The 19302-nt window shown below is 37.9% G+C and overlaps 1 pseudogene; it reads left to right on the top strand.

Moving 5' to 3' along the window:
- The first annotated feature begins 2791 nt into the window (after positions 1–2791).
- Positions 2792–3187, top strand: LOC125413951 (large ribosomal subunit protein eL31 pseudogene; annotated as a pseudogene).
- The last annotated feature ends 16115 nt before the right edge of the window (positions 3188–19302 follow it).

Below are 19302 nucleotides of genomic sequence, written 5' to 3'. Positions count from 1 at the left end.
TGGACTGAACAGCTTACATTTACACATATACACCTATATACATATTTGCATCCAATAACAATTAGGGAAAAAAGATCATGAAGGAAATGAGGAGGGGTATATGGAAGGATTTGGAGGGAAGAAAAGGGACAGAGAAATATAATCTTATAATCTCAAAAGTAAGATTGAAAAGGAGGAAAAAAGTCAACTACACACCATCACATATTTTATATGTTTGCAACCATTTGAAATACTACACATGCTAGTAATCATGCTTTTAAAATAAATTTATTTATTGGTATTTTCTCCTTAATTTTATTCAATGGTTTATCTTCTTCGTGAGTTTATGTTATTTTATTTATACCCAGAATGCCTCATTCTACAGTCTTACCATACATATCTCATTGAGTATTAGAGTCCTGACACAAGATGAAATTTGTATGCATTTATTTTGATGTCAGTAGCACCCATTGGATGTCTCCTTCTGGCTTCTTTTTTTATTATGGCACTCAAGTTGAAGATTTAAAGTTCATCAAGGGAAAAATATTTGGTGAACCAAAGTCTGAACCCAAGGGTAGAAAGTTGAGAAGGGAAGGAGAAGCGAGAGCACCTCCAGCGTCATTCCTGTTCCAGCTGACCAGTGTCCAATGCAGGGAGGTAGCAGATTAGACAGGCATTTACATAATAGAGAGGGTATTAAAAGGCAAGACGCATAGAATAGAGCCACAATGGCCAACCAAACAACACATATCTTAGTTCTTCATAAAACGAAAATGATTATATTCAACTGGAATCCCATGTTCCAAACATGAGTATGTATAAACCTCCCTGGATTAAAATATGACTCTTGTTCTTTTTCATATTGTATTGTAAGGTGAAATAACCAGATCTCCATTTAGCATTCTATTGATCTATGTCATAGCATAAACCAGTTTTTAGGAAGACTCAAGAGTGTTTCTTCGTATTTACAGAGTCCAATTACAGTCGGGGGTAAATGGAAAAAGACAACTGGCTAAATGGCAATTTCAAACAGGGAGATAAATATATAATACAGACATGACATGCTGGGTTGCCTAATAATTTTTAAACATTTGACTTTTCATGTAACAGGAAAAGAGCGATCAATTTACATATAACATGTTACATGCTAACTCAGAATAGCTATAAAAAAACAAGTCTGTTTTCATTAAGGGATGAAGAACCTGGGATTTTCTAACAGAGATAAATTATGCGACATTAAAAATAGATAGATTCAACACATGCCGATAACCTCAGCACTTGAGAAGCCAATGCAGGAAATTTGCCTTGAGTTAAAAACCAGGCCATCCTGTCTCAAAAAATAAAGGAAAACAAACGTCAAAAAACAATGACATGCTAGGATTTGGACATCGAGGTTTCTGACTGAGTGTCTAACATTATCATATAAGAACACTGAGAATACCGGTGTGAAGACAGAAAGCGACACAGGGAAAGAAAACAGCACATGTTCTCATGGGGCATCACCAGTACAGAGTAGCAGAAGCACAGAGATCCAGAAAAGATAACAAGAAGGCACAGTGGGTGAGCCAGGTAGGTTTAGCCCATACACAATACTGTATTTTCGAGTTCATATTTTCTGGCCCTCACTGACTGTCTTTACTCTGCCACCTGTCTATCGTATTATATAAAGAAAACTGAAGGTGCCTTCCTCAATTCTTGTCTCTTATTAACCCAGGTAATGCCAGATTACTATTCAAATATTTAAATTACAACTTAAAACAGGTTGTTCTTTTATTTGTATATAATTACAGTATATCTGGTTATGGCCAATAAAATTAATCAATATTTATATGCAAAATTTCTAATATTCAAAGAAATATTAACATTTCTTCTCACAATGCATATTACACTTCTCAGTTCACTTACTTGGAACTATAGAACTGTTTAATCAATTTTTAAAAACTACTTTCTTTCCCATGAAAGTGGTAACACATAAAATTGGATCAAAACATCATCACAAAACTTGGTTTTATCAGAGAATATGGAGAATGCTTCAGAAAATAAGAAAACAATGTGATTTCCTCTATAAGTTCCTAATCTGCCATTCCATATTTTCCTTCTGGTAACCTTCCCCTAACATCTGAGTCAACATTTAATTCCTAGCTGCTGTTCATCTAATCTCAACAAGTTTCCTCCTCAACAAAAGAAGTTACATGTGAATTAAAGATCAAGTTACTTTGAATGGAAATACAAAGGGAATGTATGGTGTTCCCGTAAATTACCTACAGCTATCCACCCTCTCAACAGAAAACTTAGAAAACAGACACTGTAGATTTAAACTCTAAAGAACATTTTTACGAAATCATTTTTATTTTAAATCTACTCTAAGAGTTTAATATTCTTACCCAAATCATTATTTCCCTATAAACAATGTTCTGAGAAGGCTTCTACTCAAATACAGTGCCCAGAGGAACGTGTGCCCTAATGGTTTGTGCAGCTCCGAAACACACATAGGCTTGTGAAGAGTAGAAAACCCTGGAGTCCAAGAAGCCAAGATAGCACTCCCAAGATGCCTCCGCAAGATCCCGTGTCTAAAGCAGAAGGCCACAAACATTTGCCTCATATTCCTTTCTATGTGAGACTGAAGAACCCCAAAGAGTTAACTATCCCACCGGGTTTCAATAACTGCCATTCGCTCTCAGTGTCAGATCTGCTCAAGGTCTGCCATTCACTGGAGCAAGCTCGAAAAGGCAACAATTGAAAATGTAGTACTGTGAGAGTTTCCCTCTCACAAGCCCTCGCGCCTGTCCTTTTCAGCTCGGACCCAGCAGAAATGGCTCCCGCAAAGAAGGGTGGCGAGAAGAAAAAGGGCCATTCTGCCATCAACGAGGTGGTGACCCGAGAATACACCATCAACATTCACAAGCACATCCATGGCAAGGGCTTCAAGAAGTGTGCTTCTAGGGCACTCAAAGAGATTCAGAAATTTGCCATGAAGGAAATGGGGACTCCAGATGTGCGGATTGATATTAGGCTCAATAAAGCCATCTGGGCCAAAGAATAAAGAATGTTCCATAGCATATTCGGGTACTTTTGTCCAGAAAACGTAATGAGGATGAGGACTCACCAAACAAACTCTACACATTGGTAACTTACGCGCCTGATACCACATTCAAAAATCTACAGACAGTCAATGTGGATGAGACCTAATCTACTGAATCTCAAATAAAGTTGGAGAACTGCCTTCAATAAAATAAAATAAAATGTAGTACTGCAAATGTGGGAGGCCTTGTGTTTGGTAAATAAATGTCGAGAATTGAACTTCATCTTGGTGGATATTTTATTTTTATGAGTATGAAGTGTCCTTCCCTGTCTCTTTTGATTAGTTTTGATAGCTACACCTGCTTGTTTCCAGAATCCATGTGCTTGGGATATCTTTTTCCAACTTTTTACCCTGAGATAAGGTCTATCTTTGATAGTGAGGCATATGTCATGTATGCAGCAGAAGGCTGGGTACTGTTGTCACTTCCACTTAATTAGTCTGTGTCTTTTTAATGGGAAATTGAGTTCATTAATATTGAGAAATATCAATGACCATTGACAGTTATTTTCTGATATTTTGTTGTGTGTGTGTGTGTGTGTGTGTGTGTGTGTGTGTGTGTGTATGTGCGTGTGTGTTCCTTCCTTGGGTTATTCTGGTGTGACATTAGTTTTCCTTCCACTAACTTCTTAAGGCTGAATTTGTGGATAGAAAATGTTTAAATATGATTTTATCATGGAATGTCTTATTTTCTCCATCTATGAACACTGTCAATAGGACAAAATGGCAGCCTACAGAAGTTAAAAGATATTCACTAGCCCCATATCTGACAAAGAGCTGATTTCCAAAATATATAAAGAAATCAGACATCAAAAAACCAAATAATACAATTTTAAAATGGGGTACAGATCTATACAGAGAATTCTCAACAGAAGAATCGCAAAGGGCCATGAAACACTCCAAGAAATGTTCAACATCCTTAGCCACAGGGAAATACGAATCAAAATGATTCCAGGGTTCCATCTTACATCTGTCAGAATGGTTAAGAACAATAACACAAATGGCAGCTTACGCTGGAGAGGATGTGGAGCAAGGAGAACCCTCTTCCATTGCTGGTTGGAGTGCAAACTCGTACAGCCACTAAGGTAATCAATATGGAAGTTTCTCAGGAATTGGGAGTTGATTTACCCTAAGACCCAGTTATACCATTTTAAGGCATCTACCCAATGGTTGCTCAATCGTACCACAAGGGTGCTTGCTCAACTATATTTATAGCAACTTTATTTTTAATAGCCAGAACCTGTAAACAACCTAAATGTCTCTCAACCAAAGAATGGATAAAGAAAATGTGATCTAATAACACTATTATTATTATTATTATTATTATTATTATTATTATTATTATTATTACACAATTATGTATTACCCAACTGTTAAAAACAGTGTCATCCTAAAATTTGAAGGCAAATGGATGGAACTAGAAAAACATCATCCTGAGTGAGGTAACCCAGACCCAGAAAAACAAACATGGTATATCCTCACTTGTAGGTGGGCATTAGCTATAAAGTAAAGGATGATAGTGCAGACCCGGAGAGGCTAGGTAACAAGAAGGGCTCAAAGGGTATCCATGGATCTCCTTGGGAAGGGGAAATAGAAAAATTATCATGAATGGACTGGGGTGGGAAGGGATGGAAGCATGAAGGATCAGGTGGGAGTGGAGTCGGGGGGAGAATACTGAAAGGTCTGATTGGAAAAAAGGGTCATTTCAGAATCAGGTAGAAACCTGGTTAAAGGAAAATTCCCAGGAATCTACAAGAATGGCCCCAGATAAAATTACTAGCAATAGGGAAACATGGCCTGAACTGTCCATCTCCTGTGACCAGGCAAGATTACCAGTGGAGGGACTGGGACACTAACCCAGTCACACAACCTTTGATATACTCTATCCTTCCTATGTGATGTGCTGGGGTAAGAGTGACACAGAGACGGTGGGAATGGCCGACCAACGATTTGCCCATCCTATGACGCATGCCATAATAGTGAACCCACCGCTGACACTGCCTGGGGTGCCAGAACCCAAAGGCTGGATGACCCAGAGACCTAGGATAGAACCAAATTTGATTGGAGAAAAAGAAATGTCCGTGTAAGAATGCCTAACGATATTCTACTCTAATCATAGATTGGCACCTAGCCCAATCCAATAGTCATCTGAGAGACTTCATCTAGCAACTGATAGAAACAGATACAGAGACCCACAGTCAAATATTAGGCAGAGCTTAGGAAATCCTGCTCAAGAGAGGAAGGATTGTAGGAGCCAAAGGGGTCAAGGACATCACAAGAAAACCCACAAAATCATCTAACCTGGGCTCAAAGGGGCTCACAAAGACTGAACCTACAACCAGGGTGTTTGCACGGGACTGATGGAGGCCCTCTGCACATACGTTATAGCCATGTAGTTCAGTCTTCTTGTAGCACTCCTAACAGTGGGAGCAGGGGCTGTCTCTGACTTTTTGCTGACTTTTGGGGCCCTACTCCTCATACTTGATTGCCTCATACTTGATTGCTCAGCTTTAATACAAGGTGAGGCTGCTTAGTCCTATTGTTATTTGATATGCCATGTTTTGTTGATACCCATGGGAGGCCTCTCCTTTTCTGAATTGAAAAGGAGAGGGAGAGGATGGGGGAAGGCAGAGAGAAGGAGGGGAGAGGGACTGGGAGGAGAGGAGGGAGGTCAAACTACGGTTGGTATATAAAATAAATAAAAAAATAAAAACTAGCTGGGCATAGTGGAATATGCCTTTAATCTCAGCAGTTGGGAGGCAGATGTGTGTGTGTGTGTGTGTGTGTGTGTGTGTGTGTGTGTGTGTGTGTGTGTGTGCAGCACTACTTGAAATATTTCATATTCATCGAAGTTTTATATGTATATGGAGTCTATATAGCTTCATATTTAAGGAATAACTGTAAGGAAAAACTATGCTTCTTTCTTCTTAAACCAATAGTTTTAGTATTATAAAATGTTGGGAATCACAAAGCTAAAACCTGAAATAGTTAATTTTGAAAAGAGACTCATTCATTACTTTCTGGGACAAAAATCTTAACACTGCAGCATTCAATTCTTGGGTTCTGTCCAAAGGTTCTGTTCGGTTGTTTTGAAGTTACCAGGGGGAAAAAAATGTACTTTTCCTATCGTACTCATTGACATTTTTAAACAAAAATAATTCAAAACTTTTTAAACAGTAAGATTTCACATGTCTGTAGTTAATCCATTGTGGAGAAGACTCTGTAGAAGAAAAAAAAAAGGTATGAAAAAAATCAACTTGGAGTTGGATCATCTTTCAAATTCTGGAATCGAACTAAATTTTTCTAGGCTTTTGATTGTCCTATAAAAGTGAAGTTTATTTTAAGCTGAATGAGAATGCAGCTTCCTTTACTGTTTCCTTATAAGATCTTTTTAGAATCTCTTTTAAAAGTCTTTCCAGACCCTATCACGTTTAGAATCTCAACAAAGAGGATCACTTATCCCTGAGTTCCTGATCATAGAAAGTTAATTATCCTCTTGCTTGAGACCCTTAGAGAGAGTCTCTTAATATTGCACAAAGTAAAATTAACATGTGACCTTTCCATTATAACTAAAATCTAAATTAAATTCTCGGTGGGGGTGGGGAATGAGAGTCTTTTCAAGACAGTTTTCCCTGTATTACAGAGTCCCGGCTGTCTTGGAACTTGCTTTGTAGACCAGGCTGACTTGACCTCACAGAGATCTGCCTGCCTCTGCCCCCTGAGTGTTGGGGGCACCATGCCTTGCCCAAATCAAATTTCTAAATAGTCAATAATACTTACACAAACGTGTGAAAGTGTCGTAAAACAAATGTGATTATTAAAAATGCATGATTCAGAGGGAAAAATACTTGATGCAGTGGCACAGAGACATATGCTTCCAGATACGTCATTTTATGGATGTAACAGCCTTTTGAATTTAGGGAAATGGAAAGTCTATGGGTTCAAATATATTAGCATACAAATGTGTCAAAGTCCATGATATATTTAAAGTAGCATAGGTAACACCTGAACATGGTACATATTTTGTATTCATCCGATCCCTTTCCTTTTGCTTAAGGCAAACATTCTTTAATGTATTTAAAATTATAAAATACAGTTAAAATAAAACAACAGTTGACACAAAAATTTAATAATAATTAAAATGTTCATAGTGGTGTTCATGTTGTTGTAGGTACAGCATTAGTTGATATAAAATCATTCTTACCAAAGAGTAGTAAAGAGAAGCTAAAGTATTAGATTATATTAAATATGAGAGTGTTTCTTTATTGAACTTTCCATTTGTTTATACACATACTCTATATAGGCATTATAGTCTTGTTCATAAGATAAAATGTGCTTCTTACTACGAACTAAAGTTTTGTTGTTTTTTTTTAAGAAAAAAACTAGTTCTTTCTGTTCTCATTGACATCATTTTCTCTTTGAAGGCTTGCATGTGTAAAGATCACCTCATGTGTATGCTAACATTAAAAAATCATTAATGTATTTTTTTCTGTGAAACACATGTTCCCTATCACATAGCATAAAACATACTCAACACTTGAACCACACAGACATTGTTGGGTGGCCTATAAACCATGTGGTATGTATAGAGATGGCTTCCATGGTTAATGCCCTTTGGTCAAAGTTTGCTGAACATGGAGAAAAGCAAGTGGGGTAAAGAACGTACTGCACAAAGGAGACATCACTTAGCCGGCAAAGATCATTTCTTTCACAGAGCAAACTGGGTCTATCAGTGACTGGTTCAGTCATAACACTCTTTAGCCTTTTAAAGAGTCAGAATTATATAAATACAGTACAGGAAGTTCAAAAAGTAATATTTTAGAAACCACATTCCTTTCTCCAGAGCAGACAGGACAGAAGGTTCCATTTCCCACATTAAAACACTCTGTCTTCTCCGGGGGACACAGTGAAACATTTACCAAGAAGTCTGAACAGCCAGGATCATGAACCCTGTTTTTTTTTTTCTCTGCTGTGTTCACAGAGCAGTGGATTCAGTGGCTGTCCAAGATTCTGAAATAGCCTGTTCAGATTTCTTTGCTCCTACTCAGCTAATACGAATCACTTTGACGAAGTGTTGCCCTGCTTTGCAGAATGGTATTCTGACATTATTAATAGTTGGCTCAGTTGAGTTGACCACAATAAGAGCTTTCTCCAGCCTGAGATACAGCCAGCAAGCCCTTGTGAATGTCAGCATTAAGCTTGAGATGGACTCAGATCCAAATTCTAAACTATAATAAACACTCTCCAGAGATATATTACAACGGGATAGCTACTAAAAACCATCATAATAGTGCAATTGTGAAACTCCAAAGGAAGCTTAATTTTTAATGTTTCAAATGAGAATATATCATAGAATGGAACTTCTTAAGGGAATTTCATAATGTTTACTAAAGTGTGTTCATTTTCTGCTTACTAGATTGGGGAGGGGCAAACGAGCCCCCACCTCTAACTAAAGCACTACTGACACTTGATGGCTGCTAAGGGAGGGAGAGTCAGTTTATTTTAATATTTATTTTAGGGATGTGCTTTCTGGTAGGTTGACTATGCTCTGGTGGACGGACCTACACCCGTGCACAAATTGGACTTAGTGGGTTATAAACAATCAAAAGAAAAGGACGTGGTGTTACAAAAATATTGCTGTCTTTAGGGAAGTGGTCAAAGGGAGAATGGGGGTACATATGATCAAAAAACTTATATGCCTGTGTGAAATTCTCAGATTAAGTTTAAAATGTTGTATTAAAAAAAAACAGCTATCTAGCTTCAACTCCAGTTAACTAATGGGATAGAAGATAGTCTCAAAAATGTTTTCTGTTTTGTAACTTCTTATTTAGCAATGGCATATACCTGGTAATATGGTATAAAGAAATTTTAGGGATCACTGTGAGAGCTAGCGATCACTTGGGCTTTATAAAGAATGATCACTTGAATGGGACTACACTTACCTGGGTTTGGGCAACTGACCCTAGACACTAGTATCTTGATATAACATTCCTTCTCACCAATGAGTGATAAGATAGAATTCCAATTAAACAGATTAAAGCCACCATATTTAGACCACTTAAGTCATACAATTTCATGCCTAGACTAAGAATGGCCAATATTTAATTATGAACCTATCATTTGTCTTGGAGAAAAAAAACAAATTTTCAACAATAAAGTTTTAGAGAACTCTAGAACTTTCTTTGTACTCCCTACTCTTGTAAGCCTAAATTTCATTTAAAACTTCATATTTAAAACAATAGTACCATGGCCACACCTGCCAGAAAATCAGCTTCTCTTGTCTCTCCAGTGCTTCAGTCTAGTACCTAGCCCTGCAACAGAACACATATCACCTGTGAATCCCACAGACCACCCCTTCCTAACTTTTCTTCCTCCACTCATCACGTATCTCAGCCCCCAACTTCAACAGGCACTGCTTGCAAAACCACAGGCTATATCTGACAGAAAGTAAGGTGGGCAGCCCACAGACCTTCTCCGCTCTCTATCCCCCAAGATCCAATCCCTCAGTCTCACACACCAGTCTATATATCCCAGCCTCCAGCACCAACAGACTGTGAAAACATGAAACAAATAGGTCAGTCATACAGGCAACATGTAGCCATCACACTCCCAGAAAATCCAGAGAGAAAATGAAACACCCACCAACAAAGACAGACCCAAAAATTATAACCCAGACCTATAATCACCCCAAACCCAGATGTCTAGATGCCAGCATCAGAACATAATTACTATCAGCCAGGGATATGTGTCTCTGTTAGAACCTAGCTATTCCACCACATCAGGCCATGAGTATTTCAATATAGCTGAAGAAAAAAAACAATTATATAAAGACTATAGAGGTCCTTAAAGAGGAAATAAATAAATCACTTAAAGAAATCTAGGAAAACACAAACAATGAATAAATCTCTTAAAGAAAGCCAAGAAAAAAATAGAGAATTGAATAAAACTGTTTAGAAAATGAAAACAGAAGAAATAAAGAAAACACAAACCGAGGGATTTCTGGAAATAAAAAATTTAGGAAAGAAAATAGGACTAACAGAGGAAAGTTTCACCAACAGAACACGAGAGATGGAAGAGAGAGTATCAGTCATTGAAGATACAATAGAAGAAATAGATACACCAGCCAAAGAAAATACTATATCTAAAAAATTCCTGAGATAAAATATCCAGGAAATCTGGGACACTATGAAAAGTGTAGTCAGAGATGCTCGTTCATTCCCAGCTGCCCAGACCCAAATAATCACACAGAAACTATATTAATTACAACACCACTTAGTCTATTACCTCAGACTTTTTGTTAACTAACTCTTACATTTCTAATTAACCCATTTCTCTTAATCTGTGTATCTGTATGAAGCTACAGTTTACAGGTAAGGATCTTGAGTCTGTCTTTCTTGGCCGCTACATGGCATCTCATTGACTCCACCTACTCTCTACCTATATCTTTGTTATGATCTTCCACCTGGATTTACTCTGCTAAGCCATTGGTCAAAACAGCTTTATTCATCATCCAATAAAAGAAACACATAACAGAAGGACATCCCATATCATCTCCCATTTTCTGTCTAAATAAAAAAGAAGTATTTAACTTTAACATAATAAAATTACATATATAAACAGGTATCAAGCAAGAATTACCGTAACAACATTTACTCTATTTATATTTGGAAAAATTAAAGAAAATATTATATTATCTATCTTATCTTTGTGAGTCTAATTTATCTTTTATTATAACTAAGGACGACTATAATTATCTGTTCTTCAACTCTATCAAAGACACAGAAGGATATAATATTACCTAAGTTAACAGGAAATGCATTGTAGTCAACCTCCAAAACTCTTGAATTGACAGAGACATTTGCTGTCTAGATAGTCACCCAGAGTTCTTCTGTGCCATTGGGGCATCCATCTTTAGCCTACAGGCCTATCTTATTCAGCAAACTTTTCCATCAAACAAGAACTCTGAAGATCTGTTCTGCCTATATCGTCAGTCAGTTACTTTCTTCTATGTTCTGAAGAATTTCTGGCAGATTCTTTGGAGGAGTGGGAACTTTGAAGAACTTTCGCACCTTCTTTTACCAAGGTCAGCAGTCATTTCTCTGTGGATCTTGCATGTCTAGTTTATACAACATACCATCAAGCAGTCCAGGCAAAAACAATTTCTTGCCCAAATGGCTAGCCTTGTCACAAATTCTGTAATGGGTTTCATCAATGTCCATCAACCTCTCTAAAGTATTGGTGGTGCCAGAAGCAGACATGTCTCACTGTAGAGAAAAGTATACATTCTTAAAATATTTTAAATGCCATATTCTGTAAGTCTTTAAAAAGTTTGAAGAACATCTATGCATCTAAAATATATCTCTGGATATCTAAAAAACCTAACTAAAATGACATGTTTGACTATTTTAAATGACTATATATTAATCTGTATATCTTAAAAATATATTACAGATTTAAATGAGCTACATAAACACAAAACCTTCAACAAGAGTATAAATACAATATACAGCATAGTAAATAGACCTTAAATTTGTATTAATAAACTAAGATCCATACCAGTACAAAGTATTTGTCTCTATATCATATTTTCCTTTAAATTAAAACAAACATTTATAAACAATCATTTTGGGAATTTGGGCACAGTTTTCACCAAACTGCTTCCTGCTCTTTGTTGAAGTATTTTATGGTTCACAGAGACTTTTGGGGGTCTTGTTTTATCAAATCACATTAGCCTGGAAGGAATCCACAGCTTCCAATCTTCTGTAGAAACAAAAGTAGAACCTCTTTTCCAAAGTAACATATCCTTAGACTCAATTTTTGAAGTCAAGGTGCCTTTATGTTGGTTTAACTTTGCAGCCCCCATAATCAAATGTCTCTCTGCAGTAAAAAGAAGTTCAAAGAAAACACAATAATATACACAAGCCATCCTCTCTGTATATCTTCCATCTTAATATGATTTATTTTCTAAATATTTAATTATCTTTATTCCTTTAGTCCATGTCTTTATGTACTCTTGTGTATACTTTTCCCCCTCTTTCTCCCAAACCTATGTACACTTTTTAACACACTGTGTCTCATTTGGAGTTCTTTTATGTCTGATCCCATCCTTATTGTGCATCTGTAATCACTTTCTGTCTAGGAGCACTTCTTAAAATGCTAAGTATCTCTAGGATCATGAACTATAGGCTCAATGTCCTTTGCTTACAGCTAGTATCCACTAATGAGTAAGTACATACCATATTCATATTTTGGGGTCTGGGTTATCTGACTCAAAGGTAGTGTTTTCTATTTCCATACATTGCATGCAAATTTCAAGATGTCATTTTTTTTACCGCTGAGTAGTACTCTAATGTGAAGATGTGCCACACTTTCTTTATCCATTCTTCCATTGAGGGACATCTAGGTTGTTTCCAGGATCTGGTTATTACAAATAATGTTGCTATGAACATAGTTGAATGAATGGGCATCTCTTTGGTATATTCCCAAGAGTGGAATTGCTGGATCCTGAAGTAGGTTGACTCCCAGTTTTCTGAGAAACTGCTACACTGATTTCCAAAGTGGTTGCACAAGTTTGCATTCCCACCAGCCATGGATGAGTGTTCCCCTTACTTCACATCCTTTCCAGCATAAGCTGTCATTGGTATTTTTTATTTTAGCCATTCTGACAGGTGTAAGATGGTATCTCAAAGTTGTATTGATTTACATTTCCCTGATAATTAAGGAAGTTGAACATGTCCTTAAATATCTTTTGGCCATTTGAAATTCTTCTGTTGAGAATCCTCTGTTCAGTTCAGTACCCCATTTTTTTAATTGGGTTATTTAGAATTTTAATGTCTAGTTTCTTGAGTTCTTTATATATTTTGGAGATCAGACCTTTGTCTTATGTGGGGTTGGTGAAGATATTCTCCCATTCAGTAGGTTGCCTTTTTGAACCCAAAGAAAAAAATATATAGATCCTCCTGGAAACTGGAAGCAGACAAGATCACCAGGCAAAAGTTGGGAGCATGGGGGTGGAAGTGGGGTGGGGGAAGGGGAGAGGGGAAGAGAGAAGGGAGAAGGGGAACATTGGAGAGAGCTTGGGGGAATGGGATGGTTGAGATGGAGAAAGGATGGATATGGTAGCAAGGAAGAAGATACCTTAATTAAGGGATTCATTTTGGGGTTGGCAAGAGTCTTGGCTCTAGAGGGGCTCCCTCTAGGGATGTCCCCAGCTGGGACTCTGGGCAGTGGAGAAGGTACCTGAACTGGACTTGTCTGGTAGTCAGACTGATGACTATCTTGAATATCACCATAGAACCTTTGTGTGGCGATGAGTGGAGATAGAGACAGAGACCCACATCGGAGCACTGGACTGAGTTTTCAAGGTCCCATTGAAGAGCAGAAGGAGGAAGAATATGAGCAAGAAAGTCAGGACTGTGAAGGGTTGGTCCACCCACTGAGACAGTGTGCCTAATTTAATGGGAGCTCACCAAAGTCAGCTGGACTGGGACTGAATGAGCATGGGATCAAACTGGACTCTCTGAATGTGGCTGACAATTAGAGCAGACTGAGAAGCCAATGATAATGGCACTGGGATTTGTCTCTACTGCATATACAGGCTTTTTGAGATCCTAATCTATTTGGATGCACACCTTCCTAAGCCTGGATGGAGGGGGGAGGGCCTTTGACTTCCCACAGGGCAGGGTACCCTGTCCTCTCTTAGGACTGGAGGGGGAGAGGAGAGGAGGAGTGGGAGAGCAAGAGGGAAATGGGAGGAGGAGAGGAAGTGGAAATTTTGAATGGTATTATTTATAAAGCAATAAAAAATAAATTAAAACTTAAAAATATAAAATGCTAAACAGCATGGCTAGGACTAAGGCTGTTTTGCCTTTTTGGCTCTGCCCAGTCCAACAAGGTGTAGGCATGTTCACCACCAGCTCTGCAAGCCCTGTTAACAGTCCCAGTGCAAGGAACACAGAGGGTCTATGCTCTCATTAAGCAATTGGTAACATGCTGCTCACAGACTCCATTTAAGTGCAGGACCTCCCAAAAGCACCAGAGTTCATCTGCCAACAGGAATCAGGAAGCCATCTCTTAAAGAAGCCACATAGTATTTGCTGCTTATACTGACTCGGGAAATCATCTCTTAAAGGAGCTGTGCTACTGTTCACTGCCAACAAACAGAGCCTATATGGAAAAAAAAATGCAGCTACCAAGAAGCTGTGCTTAACTCTGTTCTTTTGTGTCTAGAATTCCTTCCAAAGAAATCTCAGTTTTTATGTGGATGTACTTGCCCCACACTGGAACCATTTGTAACAGAAAAGTCCAAACCTAAGAATAATAGTAGTAGAGAAAGCAGGATCCCAGGCCAAAGGCTCAGAACATATTTTCTATTTTTTAAAATAAGAAATTTTATTTATTTTTTTACATCATGACCACAGTAACCCTGATATCCAAACCACATAAAGTCTCAACAATGGAAGAGAATTACAGACTAATTTTCCATATGAACACAGATGCAAAAATGCATGATAAAGTACTTGCAAACCAAATGCAATAACACATCAAAAAAGATCATCCACCATGATCAAGAAGGTTTTATTCCAGAGATGCAGGGTTCATATATACAAAAATCAGTCAATGTGATCCACCATATAAACAAATTTGGTGCGGGAGAATTGTCTGTATTCTGTCAATCATGTTTTAAATAAACGCTGATTGGCTGGGCAGGAGGTGTAGGTGGGGAAAGCAGACAGAAAGTGGAAATGATGCAAAGAGAGAAGGAGAATTCTGGGAAGGAGGAAGCTGATTCCTCCCTTTCCTGCCCAGATCACCGAAGCAGCAGGATGTGAGCTGCCCCACCAATAAAGGTACTGAGCCACATGGCTAACATAGATCAGAAAAATGGGTTAATCAAGATGTGAGTGTTAGCTAATAAGAAGCCTGACCTAAAGGGCCAATCAGCTTTATAACTTATGGAGTCCTTTGTGTGATTTTTCTCTGGAACTAAACAGCTGGGGAACCAGGCAGGACAAAAAAACCCCAACAAACAGGCCCCCTCATGTTACACAAACTTAAAGAAAAAAACCAAGCTATTCATATCAAGAGACACGGAAAAAGAATTGTGTACAGAAGATACAACGTTTTATGACTGGCATATATTACAAATATCGTTTTCCTAATTTTATATTTTGTTTATATTTCTCTAGACTTTGAAAGCCTTTTATATAAAAAGTTTTTAACTTGTTAGAGAAAAGTCAACCCCTATGGGCCAGTCATGGTGGTGCATACCTTTAATCCCAGTACTTTGGAGGCAGAGACAGGAGGATCTCTGTGATTTTGAAACCAGCTCAGTCTAGATAGTAAGTTTAAAGACAGGCAAACTATAGACAGAGACCCTGTCTCAAAAACAAAAGTGAAAAGGAAGGAAGGAAGGGAGGGAGGGAGGAAGGAAGGAAGGAAGGAAGGAAGAAAGAAAGAAAGGAAAAAAGGACAATCTACGCACATAATTGCATGCACAAGACCTATATAAGATCTACCCAGACTAAATCTCAGCATGATGGGAAGGTAGTCATGAAGTCCCATCCCTTGCTGAAGAGCTATTGGTAATTGATGGCTGCTAGGGGAGAAAGAGCCACTCTTCTTCAGAGTCACTGCCTCTGGGAGACCGCTTGTGTGCCAGCAGATGGTCCTATACTCATACACATACAGATAGCACTAAGTGGGTTCAGTGTTTTAAACACCCCCCCACACACACATGAAGATAAGAGGGAATAAAGATGAGGGTAGTAACAAAGGTACTGGAGCGGAGGGAATGGAGAGTGGGTTGGCTCAAAGCACATTATATACATGTGTGAAATTCCCAAGCAACAAAGAAACATAGGTCTATTTATGTTTTCTATTATAGTTTTGTCTTCTGTTTCTGCAAATAAAAATCTTGATTACTAAATTAAAAACGTATGATTTCAGTTGTGCTAGATACCAAAACATAAATTCACATCTAAACTTTGAAAAAAAGATAACAAAACATAAACTCACAGCTCTGTAATGCACTAATCTTCCTGTCTATCTCAACGTAGTGCCTATGTCTGCAACCTTTTGTAAGTTAGAACTGGGTATTCCTTAGTCAAGGGTACGCAAAAGAGTGAAACCTATTTGTATAAAATCACATATGAATGTAAATAACTCTTACCTTCCAAATGGATTTCTGATGTCCATTTAAGTATTTATGGAGCAATATTTTTCAAACTCATTGGAATTCTGTCTCTTTTATTACATAGTAAATTCTGAGGGTGTCACTTCTCAAAATGTGGCCTGCAGACCCTGTGGGGGTCACTAGAAATTTTTACAAGTTCCATAAGATCAAAACTATTTTTGTAATAATACTAAGGCATTGCTTAACTATTTTCACAGCTTTGACATTGGCACTGATAGAGTGGGTTGAATGGCAGGTAGCACTCTGACCGACTAAGCTCAAGTCAAGACCATTTCAACAGCTGTATGTCAGATGTATTTATGGTCTACAGATCCACATACGTGCACTTAAAAAGCTAAAAATGAGATGCTTTGATAAGGTATTAAAAATTATTTCTTTTGTCAAATCTGACTTTGAGTAGATTATTTTTTAATATGCTGTGCAATGTGGCAGAAGTTATTTGGAAAATTATTTTCCTACATAAAGGAGGATATGTACACATTTGTCTTGGAAAATGTGCATGATTCGCAAAATGACTCATGAGCATCACTTTTACTTGAAAGGATGACTGACAAGCTGGACTGTGTTTATTGAGTCTTGGCGATAGTTTCTTGAACAGTCACATAAAATTTTCACCCTCAGAAAAACAATTGAGAATATTGTTTCCAAATGACACAAAACTGAGCTTTCATGTGAATATTATATCTTGTGCAGAACTGGCCCTTAAGGATTCCCTTAACGAGGGATGTCCCTGATCTTTTGCCTGATCTGTAGATCTATTCCTCCTGTCAGATTGCCTCATCCAACTTTGGTGGAGGAGGGAGTGCCTGGTCTCTCTTCAACTTGATATACCATAGCTGACTGATATCCATGGGATGCCCGCCTGTATCTGAAGAGAAACAGTGGAGAAGGAGTGGATGGGATATAGTGGGGTAGGGAGGGACCAGGAAGAGGAGAGGGAGGGGAAGATTTGGTTAGGATGTAAAAACAAGGAAATTTTTAAAAAGGTGCCCTTGATAAGACAGGCCAGCAACAATATTAACAGGATTTATAATCTGGTGGTATGTAATAAAATCTGTCAGCATCTGAAAGACCTGCAAAACTAGATTCAAAGTGGAAGACAGATGCATGGATTCTCCAGCACCCGAGTTTGTTTCCTGGGACTCTGTGCTTCAGTCTCTAAAAAATCAGCATGGTGAGTTTAAGTGCTATATCAAATAAGCACGCTGAAATCTCTTTCTTCCTCCAGCAACATGTCTTGGTGAGGTCAGGATGGTTTTCTTTCCTTTATTTCTTTTTCTTCATACACATTAACTAAAGCAACACATGGTAAAAGAACTAAGCACAGGGGCAAATATTAAAATCCAGCTGTCTTTTATTAAGCTCAATAAAGAAATTTTGAAAAAGTGCAAAGCAATACCAATCTCATTACCAATCGGTTTTCATTTTGGAAAACAGCAGTTTTTGAACTACGGACATGGTGTACAAGTTCATATGTAGTTGATTCATTGTGACTAATTTCAAATTAAGCATTTATTCGTTCCTCAGTTATGATTTCTCATAGAATAATGTTGATAAAAATACAACCCACAAAGACAAGTAAGACTCTCTTTCTCATGCCATGTCTAATGCATTCTTCCCATCAGTGTTTACATATGCATGCTTAGCCCTGAAGTTCTTAACCCCCCTTCCTCTCCCAGATTCTGCTTCCCGCCTCTCCTTGAAAACCGTTCTCTACTCTTAGAGTCTCAATAAAAGCAAGCTGCCCATGGTTCCTTCCTTAATGGAGTCTCATGCTCCAACAAGTTCAACTCTATATCACCTTTATCCTGACATTTTTCAACATTTGGAGTACTGTAAACCCAGATCTCAGCTCTTCTCACATTCCTTTCTCCTGTCAGCCACGGCTCCCATTTTTATACATCTGCAATACTCATCAATATTTATTTCTCTCATATTTAATTTCATACAGACATCTGATGGAATTTTTATGGTGCTAAAGCATTCTGCTGAAAATTAAAACATTTTATCCACCCACTTTTTTTTTTTTTGGAGATTTACAGAAATAGAAGGATCAGAAATTGAAGTTCTCCGCCTTGTATCACAACCTGGCATGTTTCTAGTGGCCATCTCAGGTATGAACCAGAATTTGCAAAGAGTGGGCAATTGCAGTTTCCAGAAAAGACAAAGAAGCTGGATGAGGGGGAGCATAACTGTAATTCCAGCACTTAGGAGGACGGACCAGGAGGACACCGCAAAGTTTGAAGCCAGCCTGAGCTACCCGGGACACTATCTCAAATAACAGAAACGTTTAAGCTGCTTCAAGGAGAAATTAACTGAATATGGGAATTAAATACCATCACTAGTGATTATCTATCCATCCCTTCAAGAAGTTTGCAAGCATGTATGATCAGTGTACTAAATTACTCAAATTACCTCCGTCAACTAAACTATATTTTAAAGTAGTATTTAAAAGAAATCACCCTCCATTCTTATGGAACCAAGGAGGGTTTTACACTTCTTTGTGTTGTCAGCAGGACTCTTACACTGTTGATTTCATGTTGGAAGCATGCAACCAATTCATCATTTTCAACATAATCATATGTATGAATGTTCAGGTACCCATGGCTTTAGTTGAGTATGAATATTAAAATCTATCTTAGTGGATTTTATAAGCACATAATGCAAAATGTATGTGACTTGATCTATGATGTACTAAATGCTAATTTTGGATCATTGTTATGCTGACATCCTCTTGGAATAGCATTCACTTTTCTACCCTATCCAAATTCTCTTAGTGCTTGGAAGCCATACATGACTCCCATTCTGACTGCTGGTCAGACAGTGTAAGAACTTACCATGTGGCCTTAGGCTAGCCTTGACCTCTTTAATACTTTGTTGCAGGTATTTTAAAGTTTATCATCAGTGTAGCCTGAAATTAGGCGTGAAGTTGCAAATATATGAATGTATATGAAGGTAAATGTAGGAATGAAATTCTACTGCGGTGAAAGGACTTCCGGGAATTTTCTAGTATTTCAACGTCAATTTTCTATTTGTTCCCTCTCGAGGC

The sequence above is a fragment of the Myodes glareolus genome, chromosome 23, assembly GCF_982192425.1.
Source record: "Myodes glareolus chromosome 23, mMyoGla1.1, whole genome shotgun sequence".
NCBI classification, from domain to species: Eukaryota; Metazoa; Chordata; class Mammalia; order Rodentia; family Cricetidae; genus Myodes; species Myodes glareolus.
The sequence above is the reverse complement of the archived record's forward strand: the minus strand, read 5'-3'. Positions and strand labels throughout refer to the sequence as shown.